Source organism: Helicoverpa armigera, chromosome 16 (genome assembly GCF_030705265.1).
Source record: "Helicoverpa armigera isolate CAAS_96S chromosome 16, ASM3070526v1, whole genome shotgun sequence".
Lineage (NCBI taxonomy): Eukaryota > Metazoa > Arthropoda > Insecta > Lepidoptera > Noctuidae > Helicoverpa > Helicoverpa armigera.
In genome coordinates, this window is record NC_087135.1 from 1,304,533 (window position 1) to 1,318,446 (window position 13,914).

At 33.0% G+C, this 13,914-nt stretch overlaps 1 protein-coding gene across 1 annotated transcript in view; it reads left to right on the forward strand.

Moving 5' to 3' along the window:
- The first annotated feature begins 3,992 nt into the window (after window positions 1–3,992).
- Window positions 3,993–13,914, forward strand: part of LOC110369878 (uncharacterized) — a 39,725-nt gene continuing 29,803 nt past the window's right edge. The window contains exons 1-2 of the mRNA XM_021325476.3: window positions 3,993–4,126; window positions 12,137–13,068. The gene's annotated coding sequence lies outside the window, so the exon portion shown is untranslated. The remainder of the gene's footprint in view (window positions 4,127–12,136; window positions 13,069–13,914) is intronic.

Genomic DNA, 13,914 nt, shown 5'->3' on the forward strand with positions numbered 1-13,914 from the left:
TTACTTCGCCTCTGGCTTTATCATTTTTTTATTTATTTCTGGTAGAATATTATTTGGCTATTATAGATCTGTCAACTTATGTACATAAGTAAATATTTAAGTGAAACTTAGAACAGTTCTAGACAATTAATCAGTTAAGTAGTTTAACAGTGAAAGTATGGCAAACAGAGAGCATTTTCGCATACATACATAATATTAGTAGGTAAGGATTATCTACATAATTTTTTATACTTTGTACAATTTCCATATTGAAATAAAATAAATTGAAATCGAAAATATTTATTTCAGACTAAGCACACACAGTACACAGTCCATATTATGTTAGTAAAATGAGAAACTTAAAAACCATAACTACACAGAACTTAACTATTCGTTTACAAATCGTCATCACAGACACATCAGTCTTTGTTCCCATAGCAAAAACAGGTAATTTAAATAAACCATGTACCCCAGCCCTTAGGCGAATCTTTTTTATTCAGCGCAGAAAACAAGAGCAGTGAATTGATAACGTCATAGAATTGAGATGGGTCGGTCAGTAAGACACTCACTTGTTCACTCTGCTAGAACTAGTGATAAAGTGGCCAAGTATTTACTTTGTAATGTTTAGTATCTCTTAGAGATTTTAGACAAGCTTTGAGAAGTTTTATTTTGAAAATTTAAGGCTTCAGTTGTCATTGCGGTATCAAAGCAAAACCTTTTTACTTTATAGAGTTAAAACCTAAGCTAGCTTTCTTCAGTGATTTAGTCCGTGTCCTATTCGAAAACTAGGTGCAACCGGCTAAAAAGTAGCCTTGCAGCCTACTTATATAAATGTTTTTTTTTCGTATTTTACGAATACCGCAAAAGACGATAAATGTATAATCGACTTGTAACGATGTAGGCATGTAATAACTCCTATTTATAATTTTTTATCACTTGAAAAATAAATCACTTTATGCAATAATAATGTCAAACATTATCTTTCCATTTTTATTCATAGACAAAACAAAAAAAAACTCCATCAATTCGTCAGTTTCATCAGTAGTTTGTGTACCACAGGATTTATTGATTGAAAAAATGTCGTCTGCCGTTAAATCGCCAATACCACTTGTAAACTATTAAGCACCCGGTATTAGTACAGTCAGCGGCGAATATTTGGTGATGTTCAAGGAATTAATTAAATTAACGCAATCAAGAACTCAATAATATCGGTGCTGTTAACAATCTAATCTCTCAAAAGGAAGAAACGCTTTAAAGGAAAACTGTTTGTTTCTAAAAAATGTTAATTTATTTTTTCATTGTGATCCATTATGTTTCAACACCCAGAAGCCTTGTTGTGTACATAAGTGGTATTAATATTACCATATTATTTATGACTGTTCGACTGAATACTGCTGAATATTTCTTCCTTTATTAGAGCACTTACACTGTTGACATCAATACTTTGTTTCGATATTATTAACTGTTAAGCTATGTGTCGTTTTATTCGACTCCTTGACTGTCACCAACTATTTGCCGTTGACTGTACGCAAACACCGTGTTATCCCGGTATTATTGACTGAAGGGCCATTCATGTCAATCATGGTATCGTAATTTGAAGGGACGAACGTAATTGAAACGGGATTCAACAGTCCAAGGGCTATAAATTAAGGGTTGATATTTTGAAATTAATTTGCAAGGGTACTTAGAGGCAGGTACGATCATGATGACTGTAATAAGATTAATCTTTTGGTAGGGGGTAATGGCAAGAAGAACCGTGAAGTTTTGCTACGAATTTCTATAACCTATCTATCCTTTTATTTTGCGATTAGAGATTGAATCTTGAAATCAACTTGGTATAACTAAGTAGGTAAGTGAAACTTTAATATCTAATCACAAAACACGGATAATTTATAGAAGTCTACAATTAATCGTAGTAGATTTTTTTTATTTCTTCACAGGGTTATGTAATTTTTTGCTACTATTGAGGAGTTGAGGAGTCTCTAAATACTGCGTTCATTATAAGATATTTATAGGAGGTACTTTTAATTTCAGAGTATTTCTAATCTACTTCTATTTACGAAATTCTAACAACAACATTATAACAAAGAAGCTACCTACTTAATTACCTAACGAAGAAACATAAACATCCTAATCTACATTAAAAACATAATGTTTCAGTTCATTAGCGAATAAAAAAATATGATTATGTAACTAATAATTTAATAACTTCCCCTCAAGTTTTATAATTAAGCTTAATGTGAAAGGGCCTGCCATAAGCAGAACATAGGTACCTACAGACATTTTGCGAAACCATATTAAAAGACCCCTTTTTAGGAAAAGTCTTAGGAAAATTTTCGGTTATGCCGTAAATGGGGGGTCAAAGTACGTTGGTTACATTAGTACAGTTACATTATATTATTTCGTTAGATATTTTCTTATTTAATTTGTTAATGTAGGTGGCATGTAGGATGAGAGATAATTGTTAGGTACTTTTTTGTCTTTTTAAAAAAAATATTCATAGGTCACACCTTTATACTGTATTTAAGGTTTTACTAGTTTTAAACTCAAGTTATTTCACTATCATCATTGATGTTATCATTAATTATACAAAGAACATCTGAAAAAAAATCAAATGAGTTTAGAAAACATTTGAAACTTAATGCAACGTCATCTTACGGAATTTTCTATTACTAACTGATTGTATGCCGTCATACGATTTTGAAATAGTTTACGATAATTTCACAAGATGGCGCTAAATCAAAACTGTTGAGGGTTTTTCGCACTAACTGGAAGTTTGAGAATTGTTTGATTTCCATAATAAATAAATAATGGTTTCCGTATTAGATACAATAACTAACGAAAACAAATAAAATAGTCTAGGTAATATTCACTAGTAGAAAGTGATTTTGACTAAATGATGCAGAGCAGTCATTTCACGTATTCACACAAGTACCGATGAGAAAGTACATACCTACATAAATAAAACGTGCTTTACCTACAAATAACAGTCGTATTGAAATAACATCAAGTAAAAGTGCATTATTTCCTTACAACAAAATCAGTAAAAACAACATTTCGCTTTCTGGGGATCGAACCCGCGTCCAGAAGCTATTTTCTTTGTGCAACGACTACAAGACCAAAGAAAATATTTTTCCTAATAACTGTGAAATCGTTTAAAATATCCCGGTAGCGTCATAGTAGATAGGTAGTACTAGTAGTTATAATAACATTCAACTATTATAGCTTCTGGTATGCAAAAGACATGCGATTACCAATTTTCTTCAGTTGACTCTTGTCACTAAGAAACCTTTCCATGACATTCTCATCAATTTTATTATTTCTTTCTAGTTTCCATATAAAAATCTCATCAAAATTCATACAGGAGTATTTGTATGAAAGGGAAGTAAGTATCCAAGCAAGTAACATATCAAACTGCGATATAGATACACCTATGTTCGTTCCTCTTTCACGTAAAAATTAATAAGTGGATTATGAAAGATAGCAGCCATACAGTTTATAAATTATATGCATGATAGGTAGCTATTTTTATCCATGCGCGGGCAGTAGTTTCTTCACGACGGGGCTGACTGAGAAAATTCAATTCCTGAATGATTCAAAATTTTAAATCGTGAATAAACCAGAGGATTTTCTACTTTTCCTTTATATAGCCCATTATGCAAATTGCAAACATTACACTGCCTGTCAAAAATTTCGACGCTCCAATGTTTATCGCAGCATCGTTATCTAAGAGGCCCTTATAAATAAAGTTCTTAATGTTACTGAACGACAATAAACAATGTTTTTACTTTTACCTTTTAATCTTGCATTTAGCATCACAATCAAAAACATACCCTTACATTTCAATTATAATGTTCACATTGGCTTAGCAAGTTTAAGGAACCATACGGTGCAAGTAGGCAGGAAATGTCAGTGAAAAGTGGACTGTAGGTCTAGAAAATAAGGTATGTTTTTCAATGTATGGTTAAATAAACACAAGCCGTGGTTTGTTGACTGTACAGAGAATCATTGCGCTATTGCTCGCAGTGATGTGATGACGTGAGCTTCAATTGTTTTTTTTCTAAATTTCGGATGTGTGTGACTTCGAATGTTGAGTTTCGCTTTTTGAATTTTTGTTGTGGATTTTATTTTTGTGAATTTTTCACTTGTAAGTATTATTTGCTATTTATTTGTTTATTTTTTTATGTGTTTTTTGGCAGTAAAGCTACTTCATTTTGTTATACCAAACGGAAACATACCATAAAGTAACGTTGCATTCCTTTTAAATACCTTAAAATGCTTTAACACCGTATGGTTAGCAATTATTTATTTTATTTTATTTCCATATCAAATATTAGAACTTTGATCATAATATAGCTGGTACCTATTTATCAGCTAAGCTTATAATAAGAAATAATTTTAATAATAATTTTAAGGTTCCTCAAACTTATTTTAAAAAACCTTATACCTATATCGTTACCTTATCTTAATCCTTTTTATGTGGTACTTCAAACATACCAATTCACTACTGTGTAGCTATTTGTAGATAATCAACTATTAAGAATTCAAAATTATCACCTAAATCGACATGAATAATTGTTATTATTTTCATTTTACTTTAATTACAAGGCTACTCACTGATTACCGACAAAAACTTAACAATTATTCCCATCTCAGAAAAATAAACAATTAAAATAAAAAGAAAAACACCACATTTACCGGTAACCGGGTCGTGTCACCTAAGTGTGGCGAAACAATTACAATCTCAATTGCAGTTATTACCAAGATATAATCAAAGGTGCAGTCGCATAGAACGACCGTCAACCAACTCATATGTATAGGGAATTTTAGATATTATTTCCGCACTAAAAACTGTCTCTTTTTTTCTGCCAAAAAGTTTACTGTCGCTTTCGAAAATTTTTGGAAAACTGTATCGGTTTTTTGTCATGTGATGTGCTTGAGAATGTGGAAGAGATGATCATGTTTTTAAGTTATTTGATTAAGTACGACATTGGTATAAATTAGAATCTAGGTAAGTTCAATAGGTACCTGTATCAAAAAAGTTGACATCCTTTCGTAAGTTCGTAACTTATAGCATAATGTGTTATAGGTTAGTTAGGTAAAACTAACTAATGATTTTTAGACGTTAAGTAACTGTTCAGTACTTCCACGCAAATAAATCGAATTAGTTCGTATCCGTGGGTAAATTCCGACTTGCGATTAATTACTTCATTACTAAAGCGCTATATTTCATAATTTTAGTGCATGTATTACGATTACTATTCTGTTTTATTTCCTGAACAAAAAGGAAACAGGCATAAAATTATTATCTTTTAAAAATAATTACTACCAGAATTATGAATAGGTTTTGTAATTTGCTGACATCACAGAAAAAGCTTTAACCAAAGACAGATTTAACTTTGATTGAAGTTAATGAAATTTTTCTAGAGAATTACTGTTGGTCAAAACCTACTGCTTATAAAATAAATAAGTACTACATAAAATAGAGAAGGTTTACGACCATTGAAATCAGGTTATGTTTAAATTGGAACGCAATTCACGACAAACTGTCTTGTTAGTACAGTACACAGGGATTGGCTACTTGTCACTTACTAGAAGTCACAAGTGCCTAGCCATTTAACCAATAATTGTCAGGTAAAGGTAAAGCTTATTCTAGAGCTAAGTACGAGTTATTTGAACTGCAAGAATTTTGAACAGAGAGTAATCAAAATCAGTGTAGGTAGGTATATGTGATTATATTTCGAACTTAAATCACTCCCAAACATTACTATAACATTGACTAAAACATACTAAAACATATAAAAAGAAAGCGAAGGATATTGAAGACATGAGCATAAAATTAAATCTCTCAGCTTCAATAAAACACTACCAACCTTCTTAACTCAAAATTATAATATCAATTCAATTAATCTTTAAGCTTCAAGAAATATACGTAGATACCTACAACGTATCAAGTAAAATCTTTTGATTAAAATGAGAAATGTATCATATCTGATGTGAAACCACGTTCGCAGTGATATGCAGATTTAGTACGAGAATTAATTATTGGAAAACCGATCATTATATTGTGTGAAATGGCTTTTTCTTATGAAGATATAATGGCCTTCGATAATAGATATCTCCCGGTTTATAACTACTTGGGGTAGAAGAACTTGTATAAGAAGTTGTGTGTGTTGGATGACTTAATTTCACACTTTATGTGTCAGCAGGTGTGCTTAATAATTAGGTTGATTCTATGGTAGACAATGATGATGATGTAGTAGAAAAACTTGAAATAAAAGGATTTTGATACAAACATGTTCAGTAGTAAATATTTGACTTTAAAATAAAGCAGCTCTGGTGAAAAAAGCTACCGATGTAAGGTATTTTCTTAAGCATCGAACATTCCGAATTAGTAACCGCATTACGCAACAATTGTACTACCAGTATGGTTCATAGCGAGAAAGCACGTCAATGGATAACCATGCTTGCCCAGCGAACATTGACGATTTCATGCACGCATTTTTTTATTTACGTTAAGTTCACTTTTCCCTTCATTTTCGTTCTCGGTAGCTACAATTTAAAGGTCGCCAAACCAAAAAGCAAAATTATCTCGCCAATCCGTAAGTTTGTTCATGATAAACAGGAAAACATTAAATTGAGTATGGTCTGAAATCAACGACAGAAAGATTGAAGAATTTCCAATAATGTTTATTTCCTTGTTTTTTTGCATGGGTCACAAGATTGATGGCAATTTTCATTATCATCATAAACTATTGGTCTAACTCCGCGAAATCCACCTTAAACTCAATTCGATTTTCATTAGTTCAGTTTATGTACATATTTACATGACGTAAAAAAAACCTTATTTATACATATATACAACTAAAAACAATTATAAAATGGCATCAAAAAACTCCTCATCGCTGCCCACCGGGAGTGTACCCAAGAGGCTGGCAGCATTGCCACGTTGGATGGCAATGCTTAATTTTTGACCAAAATAAAAACCAGCCTTTGGGTCACTTGAAGTGTCAGCAAGTCGCTTTGCCAGATATTCATTTAGCAGTTGTACCTGCCTTTGAGTCTAGATTATAAGTCTCAGGTCAGCCTACAGACTGAACCGTATCATATCGTCGTTGACGCAGACTAAAGCGAGTCACGAAGACACTGCGCTCGATACGATCACGACTTTGCATCAATAAATGGCCTGATGAAATTCATTCCCTATTCGAGAGTGAAAATCGTCTGGTGGAACAATCGTGCTACCTACCTGCTGTAAACACTACTGACAAACAAATATTAGCAAAAAAGGAGACGATATGACAATGGATAACAATGATAGTGCAAGTGGGGTTTTTGTCAGAAGGAAGAAAATATAGTTTTTTACTCAATTTCATAGTATAATAATAGCGATGACAATTTTTTGGTTTAAGTTTGATAAAAATTTTGAATGGACAGAGGAAAAGATATAAAATAATAAGACTTGCTGATCATAATTTATGTTAATGACATAATATGTGCCAGTGTAACATAAAACATGAACAAAAATATAATTATCCAATATTGTCAAGGAAGAAAAATGTACAGGACCCGTTAGGGATAACCTCCAATCCATTTTTTTTATTAAAATCATTGATATCATAATCGAAGTGCATCTAATAATAAATTCCAGTACTTTGTCCTTAGAAAGTGGGGCATTGCACTTGCCTTATTATTTATGTTACCGGTACCGCACTGACTTCGGACTGACTTGATAGCCGTGGTCGAAGATCCTCTGGCGATATCTCTAAGTAGGTAGCTCGACCTTAGGTTTATCTACCTATATCTAGTAGAAGAAATGCTTGATGCAGCTAGGGGTAATACTTTTGGAGTGGGCATTATCGGTTTTTGTAACATCGACTGTATCTGAACTGACTTCTTTGTGCACCCACTTAATAAGTAGCCCATGACTGGTTGTCAGGCTTTTGCCCTACCGACTGCCAAAAATGTTCAAATGGTAGCTGGGAACCATCAATTTGACGTGTCCCTCATCCCATCTGGTAGATCAACCGCACCAAGCGTATCCTCGATTCGTGCGGATCCATTAGCGTAAAAGGACCTTTTCCACTCAAAGACCAGTTAAAAAAAAGTTGTATGGATCGCACTGCTTCGTAACAGATTGTTATAATTAACATATTTCACACCAGCTCCAAGCAAAAATTAAACTATGAAGTAATATCGCTGATTATCATACCTACATATTCATCGCAAAATAAGCGTGATCAGAATCAACTGTCACGTCTGTTTTCCTTTCAATTATAAATTAACATCATACGGTAGTTTATAACGTAATTTATTAAACCAATCTTTCTGATCTTGGAATGTTGAAGAAATGTATCAGTTTTGTTGATCACGCGAATGTCTTGTCCAATTTAATTTTACCGATAGAATTATTGGTGAAGGAAGTGTGTGCGTAAATATTTCAATAGAACATGCGATTTTTTTTAAAACGGTCAGTTGGTTTAGTAGCAATAGTAACTGATGGGTACAGTTTACTGTTTTATTCTCAGGAAGGTCTAAATTGTATTTCTAATTGTTATTATAAGTAAACTATACAAAGACTTCAACAATAGTGTTGTCATTGTGAGATGGTCTTAAACTTTTGACATAACATTGTATAGCTTGCTTGATTTACTAGGCACCTATTCTGATTACCTCGTAAGTGAAAGTAAACACTAAACATCCAATTAGTAGCAATCTTCATAAATCTCTATTGAAGAATAAAATACCTGATCCTAACCTAACACTTAATGCTGAACAAAAAGCCATAAGTTCAGAAGTTCCCACAGAACAATAGGCCATCATAGTGTTAAGACAATCGATAGCCTCTGCTTGGGAATATGGCCTCTTCCCATAAAACGAGCACGCTATCGGAGATGGAGGAGTGTAGGACTGATTCTTTTGTGTCACTCGCACTTTCAATGTATTATCTGGGGTGCGTGGAGTGATGATATTGAGATCGCAGTCTACATCACTTCGGACGTCAATGATCTTGTTGAGTAGAATATCTTCCAACTTAGCTTCTGTAGCTGATGGTTGAAGAAAAGAAATCTTCTGTAGCTATCGCCACTTCTAATTTGGATCCTAGTATCAAGTAGAGGATGAAAGCTAATGAGAATTTCACAGCTCAAAATCTGTGTATGTGTCTCAATGTCAGGAGCCTTGCAACCAGTCATGTAAGGTTTGAGATAACTGACCAAATATCCAGTCTTTCCGGAAGCGAGACATGAGAATCTAAAATAAACATTATTAGGTGTGGTTATTTATGCTCAATCCTTCTCCGTGTGAGAGGCGGCCTGTGGCCAGCAGTGGGACGATAAACAGGCTGTAACCCATAACACAGGTGTGGTTTATATCATTCTTAAAGGCAAAACGTTTACCATCATAAATGCCAATATCACTTACAAAGTCACGGTAATTAGAAAGAAACCCAATACACCGATGCCCTTACAAGTAAAGATTACAGACGATTACAACGATCGCTTACCATAAAACGTTAAGGCTCGTTAGCTTAACGAGAAAAGGCAAGTCACTTGACTCGCTGTAATTATAATGCACAATTTAACATACAAGTAAGAATGGCGATTTTTAAAGGTTGAAGAGATTAAAAATTGAAATTGATGTCGAATTGAATGTGATTTGGATTAAAAATGTTTATGGATTTAGCTGACATCTGATTCGCTTTATTTTGTCTTCTAATCCATGACTTACTAATCGATAATCTGAAGTTTATTTTCGGAGTCTATATTTTAACTTTTGCTTTAATTCGAGTACTTGTCGGCAGAAATTAGGCATTAAAAAAAATGACAATCGTTTCAAGTCCTACTCAATTAATCCACAAGCCTACTTTTCTCATATTAGCCGTTTATAAAGACGAAAGATTATAAAGACGTTAAAAAATATCTGCCTATTTATCTTTAGTTATTCTTACCGCACAACCATCTGAATCCTGACTTCACTTAAACTTGAACCAGCCACATCATCTCCACAGGTCATGACCTCAACATCATCAAATCACTTTTACTTCACAAGCAGAAAATCACGAATTATTGTAATACTCTTGGAAAATGTAAACGAGCAAAAATTCGTGACTAAACACAGACCGGTGAGAACATAGATTATATCTGACCTGAATTTCTAGTCACTCGTGCGTTTAGGTAAAGGATAATACATACGTAAAAGAAATAGAATAACACTAATGATGTGAGTTTGAATCAGACTCTCGTTATACTGATTTCGATTTTCTTTCGTGTACCTTTTTTTGTATTTTTGCCCAATTATGTTTCGACAGTAGGACTTCCAATAATCTAACTCTTGTAACATTGAAACTCTATGAGTTGTTGCTAGTGAATTGAAAAAACTCTTTTAATTTAATAAATATTGTATGCTTCACCTCTCCCATTTCTTTAATCTTTGACTAAATTGTAAAGTAACTTTTCTAGGATGTGTACTTTATCAATTAATTTGATATCATTTTACTAGCATTCTTCTCCATTATTGTATCACATTTTAAGTCACAAAACAGGACAATGGATCACTTACAAAGAACAAATTAAAGTCAAACACGATTTACTTTTAAAACCACTTCTACTAGCTCCCTGCTCTTAAAATTTCAACCTTATATCAATCTGAAATACAGTGTCTTTCAGCAAAACAATTTCATATAAAAATCCAAGTAGTTTACAAACAACGCTAAATGCTTCATTATGTTGCAAGTAATTATAGTTCCCACATTTATCTTAAAGAAAATGATAGGTAACGGAAAGTGCAGATTTAATATACAAACATTGTGTGGTGTTTGTATGTTGATTTGTGTATGAGAAATACTTGATGCATGGCTGCATTCAATTCTTATGGGCTATAAAGATAGCGGATCATTTGTTAGTTATGTCATACTGTTAGTATCTTGATCCTCCTTTACAAAAAATAGAACCTTTGTACGGTAGCTTTGTTGTAATTATTTCTGCTATTTTGGTTCAATTTGTCAATAAAGGTGGGACTAATACAGTTATACACTAACGTGACTAACTTGTATAGAGAATCAAGTAAAGCTTTCCTAAAGTTATCGCCGAATTTTATGCCTTGCAAACTTTCAGTCCTGACACTTTTTCAATAGCTAATACAAAGAACAAACTTGCATTCGTCATTTCTATATGAGCTATTTGTTAAAGTTTCTTTACAATATGAGAAATACAGCTTTACAACTAATTACCTTAACAATGCAGCAGAAATAATTTACTATTACTAATATACTTTACTGCCTATTACTTGTTATTCCTTTGGAAAGCTATTTAGCCATGCAGTCTGCTATTTGAGTACGTGCTCACTTTCCTTGCGAGAAAGCACCACGGGAATTCAAATATTTCGTTAATTTTAATTAAAGCTAGGTTTGCTTCAAAGTAGGTAAATGATGTCATTTGATCATCTTTGTCGCAGTCGATACGGGTTAAGGCAGAAAGTCTGGCAACCAGGATCACAAAGGGATATCGGGTTGCCCGGGTTGTTGGAAGAAGGAGGTCAGATAGCACTTCATGTAAAACACTGACACACAGATGCATCCTATTAGACAGGAAGCCGACCTCAACATAGTTGGAGAAGGCTAGGTAGATGCTGATAAAGGAAAGGAATTTCTCTATAACTATTAAGAAAACAAAAAAAAAAACTTTCCAAAACATTTGTCATTTTCTAAAACAAGGACAAAAATATAGTAGCAACGATTACCATGAGATTTCTTAAAATAAGGAGGCAACTCTGTAATAGACCACCTACTAAGTCGCTGACAATGCGATCGTGAGGTCGTCAATAGTTCAAACTCTTGCCCTTTTGACTTGTGAAATTAATCTAGCTTTTTTTTTGCGACAAGAATATTTTGTTCCACGATTACACAAAAATAAATAGAAAAAAAGTTAAGCTTCTAACTAGGTACTTTACTTTATAACTTCACTTTTATTTATAACGACAAGACATTTACAATGTATGCATGAAAGTGCTCGCGTTTTTATGAAAATCTAAACTTTTTATGACGTCGATTTTTCTCGACACACAATGACGTAAATATAATAATGAAAAGAAAGTGAAACTCGTCTATATAATAATAAACATCGAGTGTTACTAATAGCAAACAATACTTTTATTACAGAAGCCGAGACCAAGCAAAAACTAAACGACGCTAGAAACTTTATGATGGCGGATAAACCGTATCAAGATTGGAAGAAACTAGTATGAAGGGATATGAAACAAGATTACATCTATGAGAAACCGCAGATCAAGAGCGGTTCAGGAAGTTGTGGAAGGAAGCATTAGTGAAGACAGACGACGAACGTGAAAAAATCGGAAGTGACACAACACTATATTTGGGAAAGACAACTTTGACGGTGATTTACTTGGCGATAAAAGGAATAAATTTAACTCAATTAGACCGGTTGGTGAAACGAATAGTCTAGACACAGAATTGCACTCTCGATACAGACTTCCAATCGCAACACTATAATCTAAAATTGATCGAATAGATCGAAGAAAGGAAAATCGTTTATCGTTATTGGCATCACTCATTGTTTGCAACATACTCGCAGAAAGAAAATATAACTCGATGATTTACTAGAGAAAGCAAATAATACTGCCAATAGAAATTATACTGACGAACTCAAAGAAGTTCTCAAGATTATTAAATCATCAAACCAAGTGTCAGCTTGTTAAGTAATTGAGCATCATCACAATGAAATGCTAACATAATAACACAGAAAATTAATACCTGTAAGAGAACCTATAATCATTTCGACAAAATTACTATTTGCGGTTGAGATTCTCTAATAGCTTTTTGCTTTGATGAAATCTTCGAAGATAAAGACGAGACGATTGCATTTGTAACGGTAAATGTAATTTTGCACGGTGTAACCTTTGCTAAGGTTGTAAGAAATGACGATGGTAATATGAATCGTAATAAAGAAATAGTTTTGTTAGTACCGTGAAAGAGAAACATGGTTATGGAATAAAGGAAAGTGATTCGGATTAGTGAAGAAGTGGAGTGAACGAGCACAGGTAGGCGGTGCCTTGGACAAATGTATTTGGCAGGTGAGTTTGTTTCAATGTTTTTTAATGGCGCCGTTTATGGCAAACAAGTCATGCTTGCTTGAATGAATGGATAAACGTTATGAGCATGAATGAAACTTCGTGGTTATTAAAAACCAATGATAAAATTACGAAATGGAAATGAAAACCGTTTTAATAGTTTGTTTGTATATATTTATATTTGCCACCAGAAAGCCGAGATAATCAAAGTGTTTTCATAATCATATTTATTGTAGGTACTTAATGTTATTTTATTACACGGTAGGTACATTCTAAAGTGATTTCGATATAACGACTGTCATTGTAGTTTTGAAGATGAGCATACTGTGAACAGGTGAAAGATTTTTTCTCACGATGTTGGTATAAGAAAGAACATTATGAATTTGATAATATCTATGTCAATAGCGATAGTGAAAATAACGTACCTGCCTAATAAATAATTATTATTATTCAGACTAAAAGGTTAAAGGCATGTTAATAGAATTATAGTCATGACTATTACTTCATCCATATTATTAAATTCCATACTCTTAACAATTTTGCGTGTTAAATCAGAAGTTAAATACGTAATAACCAGTTCCGAATTTCATCTCTGCAAAATTGATTGAAAACAAGTTTACCTATATTAGCTAAAAGGCGTTAAAAGTATGTAACACTTATAGATTACGAAACAACTGGCAAAATATTTGTGGTATTTACGTGAACTTGATTACTTGGAGGAATAGTCACAAGTTGACTTCAACTTAGTTGGGAAAAGGCCAGTCAGATAATGACTATAGTGGAAAATTCGCTCTGAAAGTTCTCTAAATTCAAATTTTACCTTAATACCTTTATTTTAAATTTAAAAAG